We start from the raw sequence: 20,930 nt of genomic DNA on the forward strand, positions 1-20,930 counted from the left end.
ATTTTCCTTATTATTAGGGATTGACTCTTCCTAACATGTAACTTCAGGAAATTTTGTCACGGAGGCAGCGTGGGTAAGGAGGACATCTACTTAGCCAGTTAAATTAGCCAGCAACCTTGGTAATCAGTAGAGCCCAAATAATCACAGCCAGATCATTTCCTGGTATGTGGACTGTGTTTTAATTAGCACCTTCATATCCCAGTGTATATATTGGTTTAAGTTACTAACTTCTTCCTAAAACAAAGAAGCTATATAACAGTGGTGTTACAGTCAAAGGTATTTGGAATATGTTCAAGTTCAGATCATATGACTTCCAGTTTTACCGTTCCAAAAATGTTTCCAGCCAGTACATATCTCCAAATTCTGGAAAATCCTTTATCGTCTAATAATCTAAGATGATGCCTGAATAGTTTAAAATTCACTTTTTAATAAAGATGAACTTTGGTATTCTCAGCATATAGTTATTTTTGTCTCAAAGTCCGGATTTTTCTGCAGAAAATGCCTTATTCTATGAAGGTATGTTGTTGATATTATGTTTCTTCTATTACATCCTCTTTTATTCTAATTGATCCTGACAGCTTTAGCACTTTGGTAGTTCAAGAAGTGCAGTCAGGGCTTCCCTGGTGGCGCAGTGGTTGAGAGTCCGCCTGCCGATGCAGGGGACACGGGTTCGTGCCCCGGTCTGGGAGGATCCCACGTGCCGCGGAGCGGCTGGGCCCGTGAGCCATGGCCGCTGGGCCTGCGCGTCCGGAGCCTGTGCTCCGCGACGGGAGAGTCCACAGCGGTGAGAGGCCCGCATACCGCAAAAAAAAAAAAAAAAAAAAAGCAGTGCAGTCAAGAAAGTTCATGTACTATGATCAATTAAGGTACTAGTTAAAAATGCAAATCCCTACTGAATCAAAAGTTTAAGTCTTATTGATTCTTCCACTTTTTAATGTGTGACTTGTTCTGTTACTTTAGGACTTTCTTAGGAGCATATAATAATGATTTTGCAGTGTACCGCTACATAACCTGGTGGGCTATTTAGCATGCATGTATGGCTTCTGTGCCTTGAGGAAATCTCTTCAAAACTCCAAGACAGGGATTGCTCAGAATAAAGGTAAAGTCTTCCTTCCTCCTGTAGTTCAGTATTACTGAAATCTATTCCATCCTGGAATTGTGAGGATATTTCCAATGGTTAGAATTTATAGTATGGAGAATTGTAAAGAAGCCATTGTCCTACCCAGAAAATGGTAATCTGGTATCTATATATATACTATGAAACAGTTTTAAGAACTAAGGAGCTGACTAAACAATCCAGAGATTGGATGAAAATTAGCATATCCCTTTCAAGAAGGCCTTTTCTTTTTTAAGTTCATCCCCAAAGCTTTTAATCTTGATTTCCATGAAGTTATGAATCTGAGGATAACGTCAAACATACCCCAAAATCAAACTGATTCACTGAGGTACTTTCTTAAAAACTTAGATCCTATCATCAAGTAAATGGACTTTTCTTCACAGGACTTAGAGACCAGAACATTTTCTGCCATCTGCACTGTTGTAATTCTTTCAAATACATCAGTTCAACAATTTTTAACAACAATAACTCATCCTGACCTTTAATAATCAAAAATAATGTATCCAACTAGTTTTCTGATTGATTTGACTCTTCTTTTATCAGTTTAAGCTGAATATTGAGTCAGAAATGCAGTATATTCAGAGCACCATGAGGTCAACTGGGTGAAAAGAGAAAATACTTATTCTAAAGAGAATAGCAATAATTTTTTTAAAAAACCATTTAGGATTTGAAAGAATGCCTTGAGCTTGAAAATCACTTCTATTTTTTTCCAAATGGAATTAAAGTTCTTTATTATACTGTAATTGTAATTAATATTGTGCAGTTGTAATAATATAATTATTATTAATTACATTTTCCAAATGTAATTAAAATCCATTGCTTGGAACAAAGGCAATAACTGGATTACAATTATCTGTATTTCTAAAGGAAACAATTAATATGGCAGGTTTCAGTTACATAGTACAATTAACCAGATACTGTATGTCTTATAACTATTAATTCACATACCTGGAATAATAGTAAACACAAGTAATATATGCACATTTTATTCTAGAAGGCAATTTTTAAAGATCTGTCTCTAATACATTTTTAATTTAGTTGGTGATTGAAAAAAATACCGTTCATTTAGATTTGTTTCTATATTTATATGTGACATCTTGAATGACACATATTTAACTTTCCAGAATCATATATATCATAATATATCACAAACAGCATCATTAACATTTCAAATGGGGGTTACTTCTGTATTCATGAGTTAGAATTTAATAGTAGATTAAATATAATTGCAAGTGCATTCTCATAATAGAGCTACAGAGTTGTCAATTAAATGTTATTAATGGGAGGTTAAATTTTCTATGAGTTCAGAGACAATGTCAAATTTCAAATTCCAAGGTTTACACTAATATCACCCACACAATTTGTTCTACTTTTTAAAAACCTCAGTTTATACAGTGATAAAATGGACTGAAAACAGTCTCGTTTCTTTCAAAATGGGTGCGAAGATTAAAGACTGTCTTCAAGATAAATAACAATAAAATATTGTAACTTCTAATTGCTGATAGGAGAATACTTAGTTTTTATTTACATAAACTCTGTTGTAACTGATTTGGCCAAACAGTGGGAAATAAGACCAACTAAGGAATAGGCAGTCTTTTTATACCCTCTCCAGTTTTCATTGTCCCCCACTGCCTATCAGTGATTCTCTGTTTAAGATGTTAGCTCTTAATGAAGATATTATTATAGAAAAGATACTTACATGGATGGAGAGCCAAAAAAAATGTTAATTTCAGATTTTTTTCTTTAAAATTCCAATTTCCCATTAAGAACTAAAGAAAAAAAGTACCTTAATAAACAAATCTAACATGTTGAAACGTTCAGTCTTGGCCTAATGTATTCAGAGAAATAGTAAAATAACCAAAAATCTAAAAATAAATATTTAAAATCTTTACTCAGTCTCTCCAAATGGCAACAGGAAAAGTAAATTCTTGACCTGCTCTCAGAAACCTTTCTATCTCAAAGTTCTGACTAGATGACCACCCAGCTCACTGTAGCCTCACTCACTTTATTAGGCAGATAATAGATCAATTTCGTCTTTATGTGCCACGCCCCATCCCCTTTCGGGTAGTCCCCCTGCACAAGTTCTCCACAACAAAAGAAATCTAGAGAACTCACCCAGCAAAAGGGAATCCTTCTACTTTAGAAACTCTTTTTAAGGGTGGGGGGACAGGGGAGGGTTGATTATGGGTAATATATAAATAAGATTATCTGCATAACGATTTTCCTCCTGGTTGATAAATCTTTAGCTCCACAAACAGCACTCCTGGTATTTATTGGTCTTTCAATTGTTTCTTGTATTTATACTTTCTACCATCTTTCCCTCCATTGATGCTGCATAAATGAACTTGCCTGCTGCCCTGCTAGCCCTCCTAGCAAAACCTGGCTCCGGAATGCAGACAAGCTCCACCATCTCTGCCCTGGTAACAGGCTGGGGATATGTTCACTAGGCAAGTACCCTCACGGCCACTGACTGCAGCTGAAGCAAACGTGGCACTGTTACAAACTACCAAATGTTTGGGTACTTAACAATTACCCAATATTTGTGTAATCTTGCTGGAGTCACTAAATTTGCACCTTCTTTCCTGGAGGGTGCAAAATACCAAAGCGTGAGTGGCTGAACAATAATCACGATCTACCTGTTACTGGCCAACAACACAGAGCAAATTGGGCTCTAATCTGAGCCTGACTCTGGTTGGGGTGCTGTTCTCTGGAAGGGAAATAAGGAAGCCATTTGTTGTTATTCACCAGGACCTTGTCTATGGGAATTTCAGCTTCGTGAGGCAAAAATATACCTGCTGCAGTTCTTGTCTAAGTTTTCTTATTTTATCTTTTACCGACACGACAGCTTCTTACTTTCCTCATGCTGAAGGAGCGTCACCAACAGCAAGGATTCAGGAATTCTTTCTGGTGGTGAGGGAGTCTGTGATTCTTCAGATAAGTCCCTCAGAAATATGATCCAGAGAAAAAGGATAGTTTATTACTCGGCAGCTAATAGTAGCTAGAGTGTCAGCATTTCCACAGGATGATGGGAAGAGGGTTAGATGATTCTGCACATGCAGTTGGGAGCCTTACAAGAGAGGTATTCTGAGCCAGAACACCCAAATCTTTTATGATGGGAGGTACCATTCCTGACTTCGCCCCAGAGGGATGGAGACTTTTTTTTTATAGTAATGAACAGTAAACAAACCTGCTCTTTGCTCCAGAGGGAGATGCTCTATCAGTCTTCCAAGGTTGTTCACTTTACAGACAGTCTTGAAAAGACAGTCTGTAGCAACTATAGTCAGTGCTTCTATTCACAAGACATACCAAAACACAAGAGATGCGTGGAGGATGTTCTCACAACCCTGTTATTTTTCTTCTTTGATATAGAAATATTTGTCCTACCTCCCCCCATTTTTCCTTCACACTGCTGCGTTTTTCTCAGCACTTACTTTTTGGAATGATGGTGTCTTTTTTAAAGCAGGAACAAAAATTATTATATATGATTTCCCATAAAAATAGAATATTACAACTACAAAGCACATATGTATGTATATGACATTGTATAGTATGTATATAGTATTATGTGCATACTAAACACAAAATGAACAACAAACATTGCCTCATTTTTTACATGATGTAATTTATTCAGTATGGATTCATCTAGCAAGTCTCATGTAAAGACATTCTATAACTAAGAAAGTGAAATTAAAACACTCCTCACAAAAACATTGAAAGTGTTATAATGGTATTTTTTCTGATAATTATGGTGGACAAAAATGGGAAGAAATAAGAATAAACCTAGTTCTTATGGTTCTGCCTTTTCAAGTCAAGAAGTTTATCATGAAATTTTTTATTAAAACATATATGTAGCTATGGTTAATTTTTAAAATGATATAGAAACAGGCTTATAATAGTGTCATGTATCTCCTGTGATATAGTTATGACATTATGCTCCATTATGAGATGATTACAGAAGAAAGATAGAAATGAAGGAAAAGAATATAATGGCATCTGAAAGGCCAAGAATGCTGCTGTCAGAGATGAAACTGAAAAACAGATCTTTTTCAAAGGGTCTTTTTCTCAGGTGTAATCTGATACAATGTGTATAAAAGGATGTAGCCATATCTAGAAAGCTGAACAGCAAAGACCGGTGGATTTGATTTCAGTGCCCTGAAACCCTGCTATTTATTTTCCTTCCGAAATCATGTTAATCTATTTAATTACCCATGTAATGAAAAGAATCACAATGTGCCAGAATGAAATGCAGTTTTAAGTGATTAAATAAATAAAATAATTTATATTGTCAAATTTTATAAACAAAACAAAATAATGAAAAATGAGATATTGTATTGCTAGTGTTCAATTAAGTGAAATTTTTAGTAGCAAACAACTCAAGTTTTCTGAGTGTTTTTTCTGAAAAAAAATAAAAGTTCTTGTCTGCTTGTTTTGATCAGTTACGTCTAAATAAAGGTAGTGACATATGTTTTGGTCAAAACTATTTTGGGTACATACCATCACAACCATAAAAAAGTTCACAGATTTGAGTGAATTCTTCTGGTTTGGTCATTCTGCCCTGAAGAAAGGGCACAGAGAATACTTTAAGTATTTAACAGGAAGAACATACTTACATTACAAAATATAGTGACAAATATTTGTTGACTGTTTATTATCCTTTTTCGTTATGAGTACAGTAGAATTTGAATAATTCTCTTATATCTCTTCATCAGTTCTAGACACCAGCTAATGTGGAAGCCAAAGGAAAATACAGGGCCACAGAAGGACAATAAAAAGTACTGGCCTGAGTAAATTAATACTGTCACCCCAAAGAAGTTTCTTTGTGCCCTTTAGCGGTCAATAACCTTCCTCAGACCCCTAGCCCCAGGCAACCATTGATCTGTTTTCAGTCACTATAGATTATTTTGCTTGTTCTAGAATTTCATGTAAGTGAAATCATGTTGTATGCATTCTTTTGTATCTGGCTTCTTTTGCTCAGCGTGATGTTTTTTAGATTCCTCCAACTTGATGGTTTAACCAGTAATTAATCTTTTTTTTTTTTAAATCACTGAGCAGTATTCCATTGTATGAATTGTGTGAATATGCCAAAACGTACTTATCTATCCATCCACCTTATGATGGATGTTTGGGTTATTTCCATTGTGCTGCAATTTTGAATAAATGTGCTGTGAATTACTTACGTGTATATATTTTTGTGGACTTATGTTTTAGGTTCTTTAGGGTAAATATCTAAGAATGGAATTGCTGAATTATGTGGTACTCATATATATAACTTTGTAAGAAAGTGTCAAAGAGTTTTCCAAAGTGGTTATGTTATTTTATACTGGCATAAGCTATGTATGGAAGTTCTCATTGCTCTCCATCCTTGCCAATACTTGAGATTGTCAGTTTGTTTTAATTTATGAGTGTGCGGAGTATCTCAGTGTGGTTTAATTTGCATTTCTCAGGTGACTAATGATGATGAGCAACTTTTCAAGTGGCTTATTGGCCATTGATATCCTTTCTTTTGTGGAGCATCTGTTCAAACATTTTGTCTATTTTTAATTTAATTGGGATTTTTGTCTTTTTATTATTGGGTTGTAACAGATTTAAAAAAAAAATATATTCTGGATACAAACTTTTTGTCAGATATGTTTATTAGAAATATACTGTCCCAGTCTGTAGCTTGCCTTTCATTTTCATAAATTTCATATGAAGAGCAGATATTTTTAAATTTTGTGAATTCCAGTTTATTAATTTTGTTATGGTTCTTTTTATGCCCTACATAAGATTTCTTTGTCTATCCAAATATCAGAAGATTTTTTTCATATTTATCCTAGAGTCTAATAGTTTTAGCTTTTGTGATTAGGTCTCTATATCAAATGAATGTTTTATTTAGTATAAGGGTTGAGATAGTTATATTTCTATATAGATATCCATTTGCTTTTTCAAAATTTGTTAAAAATACTCATTGAATGAATTTGGCAACTTTTTCAACCATCAGTTTCCCAGATAGGTGAGCCACTGGTTCTAAACTATCTACTGTTTCGAATTGAACGACATGTTTATCCTTACCGTTAACACACTGTTTCAATTACAGTAGCTCTACTTTAAAAACAGCTCTTTGCTATTTAAAATTCTTTACTTTTCCTAATAAATTTGAAATCAGCTTGTCAGATACTACAAAAAAGCATACCGAGATTATGGTTAGAATTGCACTGAATTTATAGTACAGTGTAGAGAGAATTACCATCCTAATTTATTGAGTTTTCCAATTCATAAACGTGATATGAGTATCTATTTATTAAGGTCTTTATCTCAATAATCTTTTGTAACTATAAATATACAGGTCTTGTAAATATTAAAAAATATTAATATATTGTGTTTTTAGTATTATTAAAAATGGTATTTGTGAGATTCATTTTTCTATTGTTTACTCTTAGTATATAGAATACAATTGACTTTTACATATGGCTTTTGCATCCCACCAAATAACTGAAAAGCCTTGATAAATTTGCTTTTTAGTTATTGTTATTTTTCTCCCTAGATTATTTGATTTTTGAAAGTAAATTACAATATAATCAAAGAATAAAAACATTTTTGCATCTTCTTTCAGATATTTATGCCTTGGGTCTTTTACGCACCTTAATTCACTGGCAGGCATCCCTCGTACCAAGTTGAGGTAAGAGCAGGTGTCTTTACTTTGTTCTTTATCTTAAGGAGAACATATTATGTGTTTTACAATTAATTGTGACAGTAGCTGTAGGTTTTCATTAGATACTCTATCAGTTTTGAAGACTTACTTTCTATTGCTAGTAATTTTTTAATCGATGGATATTAAATATTATCAAATGTATTTTCTGCAACAATTTTGACTATGGCTTTTCTCCTTCATTCTGTTAGTATGGTGAATTTCATTGTTAATATGTGAATTTCATTTGCGTACCTGGAATAACCCCGTTTGGTCATGATGCATATTTCTTTCACCATAATGCTGGATTCGGTTGGCTAATATTTTGTTAAGAATTTTGGCATCTATGTTTATAGGAACTATAGGTCTGTAATTTTTCCTTCTTTGCTTTGTTTTGTTTTATTTTTGGTCTGATTTTTCTATCAGGGTGATAGGGTAAAATGTCTAATACAATGTACCAGTAAACCCTTCTGTGCGTGCTGTTTTTTGAGTGACATTTTAAATTGTGAATTCAATCTATTTAGTAAATATAAACTATTCTGGTTTTTTAATGCTTCTTATTTCTGTTTGTGTCTTAGGAAGAATTTGCCCTTTTGGTTATAATTTGCCAAATTTCTTGGTGTAAAGTTGTTCATGATATTACTTGTTATCCTTATAAATTGTGTAGTATCTGTAGTGATATCTTCTATTATATTTCTAATATAAATCATTGTGTTTTCTAGCTTTTTTTCTTAATGTGTCTGACAATATGTATATAAATATTATGGACTGTTTTAAAAACCCAGCTTAGTTTAGTTGATGTACTGTATTGTTTCTCTGTTTTTTACCTCCTTGGTTCCCACTCATTTTTATTTCTTCTTCCTTGTTTTTACCTTGTGTTTAATTTACTCTTTTTCCCCCTAGCTTCTTAATATGGATACTTAACATCTTTTGATTTTTAACATCTAAATTTCCTCTGGAATATTTAGAGATGTTATGTAATTTGGTAAAATTTGGGGATTTTTCAGAAATATTTTTATAATATAATATTAGAATTGACATCACACCTGTCCTGTTTGTGGTTACATATTCCATCTCTAGTACAGTGTTGGAATGGACTATAAAAGGATGTGAATTTCAGAAAGTGGAAGTCACTGGGGACTATCTTTGAGGATGGCTACCACAGGTGCATACATATTCCGCACTATATCTTCAGGATGAATTGACCTTTTTCATTATATAAGATCTCTCTTTATGTCTGAAAATATTTTTTGTTCTGAATTGCACTTTATCTTATATTAACATAGATACTCTAGCTTTTTTATGATTAGTGTTTTCATGTTTATGTTTTATGTACTTCATTCAAAATATCTGTGTCTTTGTATTTAAACTGAGTTTCTTATGGACATTATAAAATTGGGTCTTGATTTTTAATTCAGTTTGTTTAGACCATTTACAATTATTGTAATTACCAATATGACTGAACTTAATGCTACAATGTTGTTATTTGTTTTCTGTAGTTCCTACTGTTCTTTGCTCATTTTTATCCCTTCTTGCCTTCTAATTGATTGACTAATTTTAGTGTTCAATTTTATCTCCATTATTATGTAGACTGCATCTTCATATATATTATAACACTTAGCATACAATGTAGAAATCTTTCTATTTCCCCCTCTTCTCTTTTGTGCTATTGCTGTCATATGTTTTATTTCTCTGTATGTTATTAATCTCAGACACATTGATATTGTGGGTTTTTGGCTATTAACAGTCAATTATCTTTTAAAGTAATTTAAAATGAGAGAAAAAATATCTTTTTTTTTTTTCCAGTGTATTTACCATTTCTGGTAGCCTTCATTTCCTTAGTGTGAATCCAAATTTCCATTTAGGTCATTTATAGATTCAAGTGTCCATTTGGATCATATTCCTTCAGTATAAAGAACTTCCTTTATCTTTTTTGGTAGTGCATGCCCTTGTCTACTAGTTCCGTCATCTATGTGGATTCTAGGTCTTTTTTAAAAAATGGTTTTTATCTTTAATATTGGTCATATTTTCTTGCTTCTTCACATATCTAGTAATTTTTTATTGGATGCTAGACATTATAATTATTATATTGTTGAGTTCCTGAATTTTTTGTTTTCTTTAAAGAGTATTGAATATTATTTTGAAAAATAGTTAAGTTGTCTTGTTGATCAGCTTGATTATTAGGTTTATTTTTAAGTTTCTTCTGGCAGCTATAGTGTAGTTTTTAACTCTATTCTAGTGCTAGTTTGGCCTTGCCCATCTGAGGTATGTACCAAAATCCTGCATGTTCATTGAAGTCTTTCCACTCCAGCTAGTTAAAACTTAAACATATCCCAGCCCTATGTGAGCTCTTAGAATTTTTTAGTTCACAATTCCCCATAGTAGTTCTTTTTCTAATACTTCTTTGCCGAGCCTCAAGTCGTCTCACAATAACATATGTGCACCTTAGGATTCAGGAAAAAAAAAAACAAAAAACTTCTAGGGAACTTTATGGAAACATTTATTTGCATATCTCCCTCCTTCCTAATATTGTGCCCTACAAATTCCAGCCAATCCAGCTTGGCTGAACTTTGAACTTTATTTCTTTAACTTTGCAAGGGTGCTATGATTTGGTTGGGTTCCCCTTCCAAATTATGCCTTTAAACAGAAAGGCAGGGAAATTATAGAATGTACCCCATTTTTCTTGTTTCAGTGATCGCAGCCCAGTGGTCTAATGTCTGAGAACAACTATTTCATATATTTTGTTCAGTTTTCTAGTTGTTTTACAACAGGAAGTCATGTCTGATCTATGTACTTCCACATGGCCAAAGTAGAAGTTCTTTTTATTTTTAAAATTTGACCAAATTTTAAGTTCAGTGAACCTAAATTATGCAGAATATTAACTGATAATTGTATTTTGCAATATTCCTTTTTGGGGAAATCTAAACAACTACAGCTGAAAGGGACTACAGCAGATGGTAGATGAGATGAATTTATTAGCTAATAGTGTCATAAGCTTCAGTGCTGTCCTCTGCATGGAAGTAACATTAGCCTAGGTAAATATAATTCACTGAATTTAAAGATAGTCTCTTGAGATTTCTATATTATCAACCAACCAAAAAATGGAGATGGAATATTCCATTAACGTTTAAATAAAATTTTTTTTCAGGAAAACCATTAATGGAGTATTTATAATATAGCAACTCCAGTCCTTTACATTATGACAAATTTAATAAAGAAGAGAACCAAAAGCAAGAGTGAAGAAAACTAGAAAGAGAGGACATAATGGCCTCTGAATGAGATTACAGAAATAATAAAATATATGATGAATATGGGACAAAGAAAGGAGGAACAGAATTTTAAAAAGCAAAAGAAAAAAATTAGGGAACACTTTAACCAAGATATTCAGAAATGAATTACTTAACTACAAAATTCTATCCATTCCATTTGTGAAACATTCACATGGTGTGACTTGAAGCTCCCTGTAGAGAGAGGTGAGAGAAGACAGCAGGTTCGTAGGAAGGAAGGCAGGTCAGACTTAGCAGAAAGAACATGAGTGAAGCATGAAAGTAAGAAAGTGCAAGGTAAGTTCTAGGAATGAAAATAAAACCAGTTTGGCTACAATGAGGGGGAGTACTATAACATAAGACTGGAAAAGATAAGATAAATTGGGGCCAGATTATATAGGCCTTTGAATACCAGGCTGAGGATTTGCTGTTCTTTTTGGTTAAAAATGGGGAGTCACTGAAGGTTTTTGAGTAGGGGAGTGAACTGACCTTTGGGTCAATTACTCTGGCTGCAATGTGTAAAGTAGATTGGAAGAGGGAGAGAATAAAAGTGAAGAGACACCCTGGGAGGCTATTGAATTAGATCAGGTGACAAGTAATGAGAACCTGAACTATGGGAGTAGCAGTAGGACTGGAAAGAAAAGGATGAATTCAAGATATCTTTCATGGGTCAAATCTATGGGGCATAGTAACTAATGAGATCTGAGGGAACTGTTAAAAAAGATTCTGAGATTTTTTAAGCCTGAGTTACTGAGTAAGTAGGGAAATAAGGAGAGAAAGCAGGTTTGAGTGGTTGTAGGTATATGTGTGGGGGATATTGGTGGTGGTGGTTTTTGTGGTGGGTTGTTTGTGCAGAGGAAGTGATGAGATGGATTTTGATATGCTATCCTTATAAGTAGTGGAGGGTAGCAATTTTCAGAAAAAGAAATAGAATAATTTAATTCTAGTGTTAGAAGGACTGCACTTAGTGTGTAGTTGGCACTCAATAAATGTTGACTGAACCAATCTTTATTAATTTCAATGGACGTTTTTTACTCATTCACTCAACAGATATTTATCGAACAACTACTATATGCCAGGCACTGGTCTAGATAGTGAGAGGTATCATAGTTTTCAATAAAAATGTTGTCTCCCTTATGGGTAACTGGGAAAGAGACAATTAAATGAGTATTTACAATAAACAACGTAGGTATTGCTTTAGCTAAAGCACCACTTGATATGCAAGAAGATAGCAGGGACCCTTCCAAGTGTAGGATGCTCAAGGTATGTTTCTCAAAAGAATATCTGACTCAGCTGAAAGGCTGAGTAGACATTAGCTAAGTGAAAAGGGGTGTGGGAGGGAGTCCAGGTAGAGGGAACCTCAATTGCTAAGGGCCAGAGTGATAAAGTTTCGAGTCTTTTGAGGAATTGAAAGAAGTTCATTATGGTTGAGTCATAGAGTATGAATAAAGATAGAGAACTAGGTATGGGCCAGTTCATAAAGGGTCTTATCCATACCTTTATAAGGACTTTGTATTAAGAACAGTGAGAACTCACTGAAGGGTTTTGGCAGAGAAACAGCATGACCATATTTGCATGTTCTAAAGATTCATTAACTATACACTCGGAGCAAAAATATTTAATGTGCCCTCAGAAGTTCACATATAAACAAACAGAAGCAATGTAATAAGGTAAGGCCTACAATAATTTAAAATGCTATTTACACTAGCCTATACTCATTATACAAGTATCAAATTCTATAGGAACACAGCTAAGAGGACAATCGATATCATGTATAAAAAGGGAAGTGTCAAAGAAGACTTAAGAAAAGGCCATTTTGAGATGGGCCTGGAAAGTTAAATAGACCCTTGAAATAAATAGTTTAAGTAAATAGCCAAGTAAATTTTCATTTACAACTTTTAAAATCTCTCATTTGTGTCCAAATACTGCTTTTTCTGTCACCAACGTTCTGTCATATTGTTCATTTTTCAGTTTGTATTTCATGTTGTTTGTTTGAAGTATAAAGGTATTTAAATATGTGTGAGAAAAGCTACCTTATCCAATCACTAACATACTCAAGTCACAACTATCTTCCAAGGAGTAAAAAAGTATTTCAGTATGTTAGCAGCTGGTCCACCTTTGTCAGGAAGTATGTATTTTCTAACCATTAGCACCAGAAGTAAACTCGAGTCTGTCTTGTCCATCTGTCCCCTGGGAATTTGGCTTACTTCCCTGCCTTTCCCAGATCCCTTGCGATTAGGCTATTCATGTGACTTGAGTTCAGTGGAATACCTCAATGGATCCTACTTCCAGACTTAGACTGGTAAAGGTCCTGCAAGAATGTTCACATTTTTCAATCTTCACTCATTGGTTTGCTAAATGCAGATGATCCAACAGAGGACTCCATAGAGGCCCCAGGGCATGATGGGGTCACAACATAGAAGGAGCTTGGGTGACTGCGTCACAGCTTGGAAGACAGCTGTCTATCTATCAGCATCACTCAGCCACCATTAGACTACAGAGAAATTATTTTATTAGATTCAAGCCCCTGAAAATTGGGAGTTGTTTGGGAGTTGAAAATTGGGTTCAAGTCACTGAAATTTGGGAGTTACAACAGCTAGTGTTAATTACCTTGACTAATACAGTCCTATAGTATTTCTTCAGTGCTTCTAGGAATTTGAGTGCTGCTCCAGGCCTTCAGTCTCTGATATGAGACTTTACTGCTAGAACTCCCTGAGATTTTCTCCCCTACTAAGGATATAATATCTACTCTTTACGTAGTCAATGAGTATAGTATCAGTGCTGATTCTTAGGAACTTTGGCTCAATCTTAGAGTACTCAGACAAGTTTGTAATGCCATTTACTAATTAGTCTAGCTAATGTTCATTGAGCAGACGGTAAATCAAATGATGTATATTTTCTGCCTTGGTGTGCCAGACATTAGGTTATGTGGTTGGTAGTTTTTGCCTTGTTGTTCTTATAGGATAATAATACCAGGGAATAATAAAGGAATTATCTCTTAAAGCAAAGTAGGCTTATCTTGACATGAAACACAGCACTACTTTTTGTAGCTACAAACATTATCTGGTGAAAAACGCTTATTAAAGAGATATGGGTGGCTCAGTATTACCTGGTTACAGATAGATGTGGAACCAGAATTAGTATTAGCTGTCATAGATCTTTCTCAGATAACTAGGTATATAGGTATATTGTTAAGAAAACTAAAATTTTCAGTGTACAAGATAATTTTTTTCTAGCCAAAGCTTTTCAGAAAATATCACACTTTGCATTTAGATCCAATAAGAAGACCTAAAAGCCTACCCAGGTCTTCATCATTCTCCCATTCAGCATCATGTATGGTTAACTCATGCAGGCCTGAGTTGGAAACCCTGTTTGATGCCTACTGACTCTTTGATAGACCCTGGGCAATTTACATAACCTCTCTCAGCCTCATGAAATAATAGTACCTTATGCTTCTGCCCTTGCTCCCCTGCAGTTCTTTTTTTCAACACAGCAGCCAGACTGATCCCATTAAGACATTTAAGTCAGATCATTTTATGACTTTGCTCAAAACTCACCAATGGCTTTTCATCTCACTAAGAACAAAAGTCAGTCTTTATAATGGTCTACAAGGCTCTATATGTGATTGGATAAATGTCTGACCTCATTTTCTATTCCTCTCCATGTTCACTCTGTTCTAGCCCACCGGCCTTCTTGCTAGTTTTAAAAATTGCCCAGTGGAAAACAGGGTGTAAAAACATGCCTGGTTTCTATCTCCTCAGCAAGATGATTATTTCTGATAATATTCTGAGAGTTTCCATAATCTTCAGAGTAAACTCATAATAATAATGATAATTATTTGATTACGCTTTTCATGTAACCAACATGATGTCATTCAGTCTTCATGGACACCCACCCTAAGGGGTGGTAATAATACCTAATGGTTTGGGAGTGCAATCTGGAATCACAATGAGTGGGTTCACATTTTCCTTCCACCAGTTATTGACTGTGACTTTGGGCAAGTACTTAATCTGTCTGTGTCTTAGTTTCCTCATATGTAAAATGAGATTAAAATAGTACCTTCTATCTAGTAGAGATGTTATTAATTAATATTTGTAAAGTGGCTAGAAGAAGGTTGAGCACATAGCATAAGAGTTTGCTAAATATTTAAATAAAAATGAATTCTTATTTTTTGTGCCTCCGTTTTATTATCTGTAAGATGGGGATAATAATATAGGATTTATTGCACAGGATTTTTGTGGGAATTAAATGAGATAGCATGTATGAATTATAAAACAGTGCCTGGCACATGGTAAGCTGTCAGTAAATGTTAGCTATTAATATTTTTATCATCATAAAAACATGGAGTTTCAGACAGATTAACTGAAATGTGCCAGGTTACACAACCTAAGAGCAGCTGAATTGTGTCTTTGTCCAAGACTACCTTTAACCACAACTGTAAAGAGTTATAAGCATATTTTGTTGGTGAGTCTCCATCATTCAAGTGAGGCATAAAAACTTTCAGTTTCTTTTTCTTTACATATGATGATGGATGTTTTTGTTGTGTAGTAAGCTTTAAAAATCCATCTCTGTTGTTATTGTTTCCTCTTCTCAATTTGTTGATATAGCCTCATTTCCAATCTATTTAGAGTGTAGCTATGTAGATAAAGGAGAAGCAAGAGCTCACTGGAAATTTGTGGAGATTGGAGAGTACCAAATCCGAATTTCTCCTCACGTGGAATGTTTTCCTCTCCTTTACCATGACTTCATTCTCAGTTGCCAAACTATATCACACAGCACAAGAGTTTTGCTGGACTGGAGAAGGCTGGGGGTCATTGGACAGTCTTACAGAAAACATCTGGGGGTACTGATCCATGTGGATGTAGCTAAAGCAGTCATCCTGATTTCAGAACTGCAGACATCTCCCATCCCCTCCTCTTTGTGTATTTGTTTCTTTTGAATTTGTGATGTTCATTTGTGATAGACAGGAGACAAATTGTTAGAGCACTATAATATCAGTAAGCTAGGTTATTTCCAAATCATTAATTGTATGTTTCTCATCCTTCATTTGTTCAACCACAAAACCCAACAATAAGCTACATCCCCAAAGAAACAGTATTGCAAAACAACTCTAGGTAAGCAAAGGCAGCCAAGTATATGTTTTAGAATGTTTTCAGAAGGAAACATCTGCAAAATGTTTGTGCAGTGGGAATAACACAAGGGTTTACATGATAATTGTGCAGCTTATTTTCGTTTCTGGCAATGAGGAAACACCCATGCTGCAGCATATTTTAAAATATTTGTGTATTTCAGCTACATTTTCATTGGCAATGGACACACAACCACAGTAACCAGGATCAGTCAACATTCTGTTTTCCAGCTATTGCACAAAATGTGTAATCAAGTCACAGAAATGTATTTGGATCCACATATATGCATTCTTTACGTTTTCATTCTGTCTCATGAAGCATTCTACTGGAAAAACTGGACACATTTTGGATATCCAAATTAGAAATCATTTAAATGGAATGGGTGTCTGTATTTTATAAAACAAGTCTCATAAAGAGGAAAAGCACTAGTTGGGAGATTGGGATTGACATATATACCCTAATATGTATAAAATGCATAACTAATAAGAACCTGCTGTATAAAAAAAAATAAAGCATAATTTCCAATTAAAAGAAAAAGAGGAAAAGCACTATTTAATTCATAGAACAAGGAGGCTGTCCTCAGGAATTTGTATTTAAAGAAAGCGTATGATTTACTAGTAGTACTATGTAGTAAACAATAATGTGTAATTCTGGAAGTTTCTAAATTCATAAAGTCCTTGTCAAAAAAAGAAAATGAAAGAGTCCTCAGTTCAACTCTAAATTGAGGCTAATAGAAGGTCCTTAGCAAGTAGGAACTCTGTGTACATAGTGGTTAATCATGGGAAAAGAAGATGGAAACTTGGCTAATTGTCATTTTTTTTCTGTATAAAAAATAAGCATGCACACATAGGGGAAAGTGGAGGATAAAGATACATGATAAGCAGTCACGGCTACTGAGAAGCTTATTAATTCTAAGCCACATATTCACAAGTAAAGTCTCTATGATTACATAAGTGCAGTGATGAGTGAGATTTGGGGGATAGTCCAGCAGAAACATTGTTCAAGGTTCCAGTCCCAAATATTACTGAGGCAAATTGAAGTAAACACCATTTAATTCAGATTTTTTACATCTGATTCATTATATGAATATCAAAATGTAACATGGTCCTGTTGCCACCAAAGCAGATAGGGCCTTTGAGTGGAAATGTGAAGACACTGTTCATTGGCTCCTGCTTATCTCTGTGGTGATAAGTACGTGCTTGTTGCCTGACAAACCATGTCCAGGCTACCAAACCAGAGATTAGGCAGCTAGCACTCAGAGTCACCAGCCCACAGTGGGATACTGAAACCCAAAGATGAATAGCTTAGTGATATTTACCAAAAAAGACCAATTAATGAAATGAACTACTCGGTTAATTAATTAACTGAATCTTTATCCCCTAAAATTGTAGGCAGATTTGGAAAAATAAAAGAAAATCAAACAGAAACTAAGAATTACTGAAAAGTAGAAATCATTTTGAAAATATAAAACTAGGGAAAATGTACCGTTAAGTGCATTTTGAATGAGATTTTGTTATTAGATCAGTGAATGTTCCCTCTATTCTTAGTGATTTAGAGCAGCTAGTGTTACCAATTCCGAATCAGTAAACTTTTGTTATATTCTGTGTATGTAATGAATTGTTTTCAACAGAATATTATTAATATAAATTAAATTCCTCACTTCCCTCTCTTTTCTACTCACCCTCCTCCTTTAGTAGTAATTTGTTGAACAGATTTAAAGAGATTGTGACCTCAGGTGCCTACAGGGACCAGTCAGGTGACATAAGGAGTTAACCAGGCTTGGTAGGGGCTGTGTTCTTCTGGACACCACATCTGTAGTCAAAGTGGGGTGAGCTGATTTAGCCTAGTCATTTGTTGCTTTGCAGATATTTGGGCACTTGGTAAAGCTTCTGAGTTTATTTTTATTAAGAGCTAGAAATTTGGATTTTTTTATTTGAACACACATTTTAAATGTTATCAACTAATAAAAACACTTTATAAACTACTCTATAGGTAGAACAGTACATGTTTTCTGGCTTATTCAGCAACTTGTGACAGCATATTTTGATCTTGACCAATTCATGAGGTCTGTACTATTCCTATGAGACCACACAAAAAGGCACCTAACCTAGTCTAGGGATTGTTGGTAGGTGATATCGGTTACGATTAGCAGGGTTATGCTGTGATAACAAAGAGCCAGAAAGTTTAGAGGCTTGCAGTAACAAAGGTTTATTTCTCCCTTGTGCTCTATGTTCATAATAGGTAAAGAAGGAGGTTTTGTTTGTCATAGAGACTGAGAATGATGAAACAGCCTCCATCTTTAACATAGAGTAGAGGGAAAAGAGACAAGGAAAACCTCACATTGGCTTTTCTAATGACACGCAGCATTTCAATTTGTATGTCATTGGCCAAAGTTAGTCACATAGAATTTAGTAAAGAATTTGGCCTTCCCCAAAGGGAGGTTTGGCCTTTCCTTCAGCTTCTGATAGGAATGTCTTGTTTAGGGTGAGCGCTGGCTACATCTGACAATTTTAGGGTGGGTGATGGCCACATCAGAAATATCAACCTTGTGATTTAAGGTGTGAGTTTGGGGTCATGCAGTATTAGTTTACCTAAGGACTGAGTTCAACCACTTGGCCAATGAATCTATCATGCCTGTGTAATGAAGCTCCAGTAAAAACTCTGGACTCAAATCTTAAGTGAGTGTCCCTGTGTGTTGTCACACATAGACACTGAAAGGGTAATGGGTCCCAAGGACAAGGAAGCCTTGCGTTTGGAACCCTCTCAGACTTTCTTCTTTTGACTGATTTTCATCTGTATTCTTTCTCTGAAATAACCCCTGTGAGTACAGTAGTATTCAGCGACTTCTGTGAATCCTTGAGGGAATTATCAAATTCCACAGTGGTTTTGGAAATTCTGTGAATTTGCAGTTGGTATCAGAAGTAAGGACAATATTGGAGACTGTGCCCTAACACTTCACAGTTTGGTTAAATCTGGACACCTAGTCACTCCTCAGTTCAGTAGGGTGGGATGTATAGAGTCCCCTCAAGGAGGAATAGCACAGGTAGGAAAACTGGAATATTTGTAAATTTTAATACAATATACCACAGTGGACTTAAGGAAGAAAAATATAATTGCACTCAGTCATAAAGTGTATACATGAGTCAATTGCACTCATTCATAAAGGATATACAGGAGTCAGCCTAGTATAGAAAGTTGAGAAGTTTGTGCCAGACCTAGGGGCAGAGTACACCTAACCATGAAGTGTTGGTACAGCATGATATGAGCAGAGAACTTACATACAGTTTTATATTCCAGAATTAATCAATGGGGAGTGGCAAGTCTGGGCCAGGTCATAAAGGGCTTTACATGGTTAGCAAGATAAAGGTGTATAAGAATAAATAGGACTGATTGGGAAGAGGAATCTTGGATTAGGTTAGCATTATGAGGTCAGCAAGGAAACTGGGCATTAGGGGAAACCTCATCAAAGAAGATCAGTGTGTGAGAGACCAGTCAGAGCAGAGTCTTGGAGAGAGAACCTCCATGGAGTAAGGCTTTTTGCCCTGAGCGCTCATCGTTATTCAGTCAGATGGGACCTGATGGTCTTAAGGGTTTGAAAATGCTGAGCAGAACTAATCATTCTTTTCTCACCAAGCTCTTTTTATTTTAGTTCATAAGTTTTGTCCCATTCCTCTGTGTAATTTAGACCTGTGTTGGGACACCTGGCTCCCTGGGTATATGGGTTTTGAAGAAGTGCTCTGAAGTCCAAGTGGTAGAAACAGTTAATAGGTAATAAGTATGTAAAAAAAAAAAAAAAAAAGGGCAAAAAGGGTTTTTTTTTTTAATCGAGACCATAAACTACAAAAGGTCATAGAAGCTCAAAGATTAATTAAGAGAGTAGATTTGACAGTGTGAGTTTTGGGGGTGGTGGATGAAGTGTTGAATTTTCCAGCCCAATCCCTTGGGAATAATAACAAGAAGGAACCCTTCTTTACGTTGGAGAACACAGAGCAGACAAGACTAGTGCCTGACACTTACTAACAGGATCTCTAGCTAAAGTTTCTTCTACCAGAGTTGGCTGAGACCACTAGTGATCTTAGGTCAGAGTGATTCCCTGCTTCTGGCTCTAAGGCTTCCATAGGCTCATATAGGCTTGAAAGATCAGCCAAATCTTCTAGGAGGGCCCGTATGAGCCAAGTGAGGGTCAGTGTATCCAAAAGAGCCTGATTTGCTGATCTTAATGACCTTGGAAGCAGAAGTAAATTGAGTGGAAAGGTTCAGTGATTAGTAAGGTTTATGATGAGAAATTTCTTAACGCCGGTATGTTTTAGAATGGAAATGGGTCTCACTTAAAAGACGAGTTGGCATGCAGAATACTTCATGGTATGACAGAATGGAACTGAGACAGATCAAGGCCCCCAAATGGAGCTCTCCCTCACAGGTACTAATGCCCTGTGGAATTAAGCATCTCTTCAATGGGCAGATGGATGATCAGGGCACGTGAAAGATTTAAAATACCATCTATACACTGATGACTTCCTCATTCTTGACTCCATCTTTGACTTTCTCCTGATCTCCAGACTTGTGTATCCAGCTTCCTGCTCAACATCTATAAGTAGATGCCTAATTGGGACCTCAAACTTGGCATTTCCAAAACAGGAATATTTTTCAACTCTAACTAGAATTGGCTACATAATTTGCAGGGCCCAGTGCAAAATGAAAACGCAGGGCCTCTTGTTCAAAAAGTAGGAAAAAATGCCATTAAGATATTA

This window comes from Physeter macrocephalus, chromosome 5 (assembly GCF_002837175.3).
Source record: "Physeter macrocephalus isolate SW-GA chromosome 5, ASM283717v5, whole genome shotgun sequence".
In the NCBI taxonomy this organism is placed as follows: Eukaryota; Metazoa; Chordata; class Mammalia; order Artiodactyla; family Physeteridae; genus Physeter; species Physeter macrocephalus.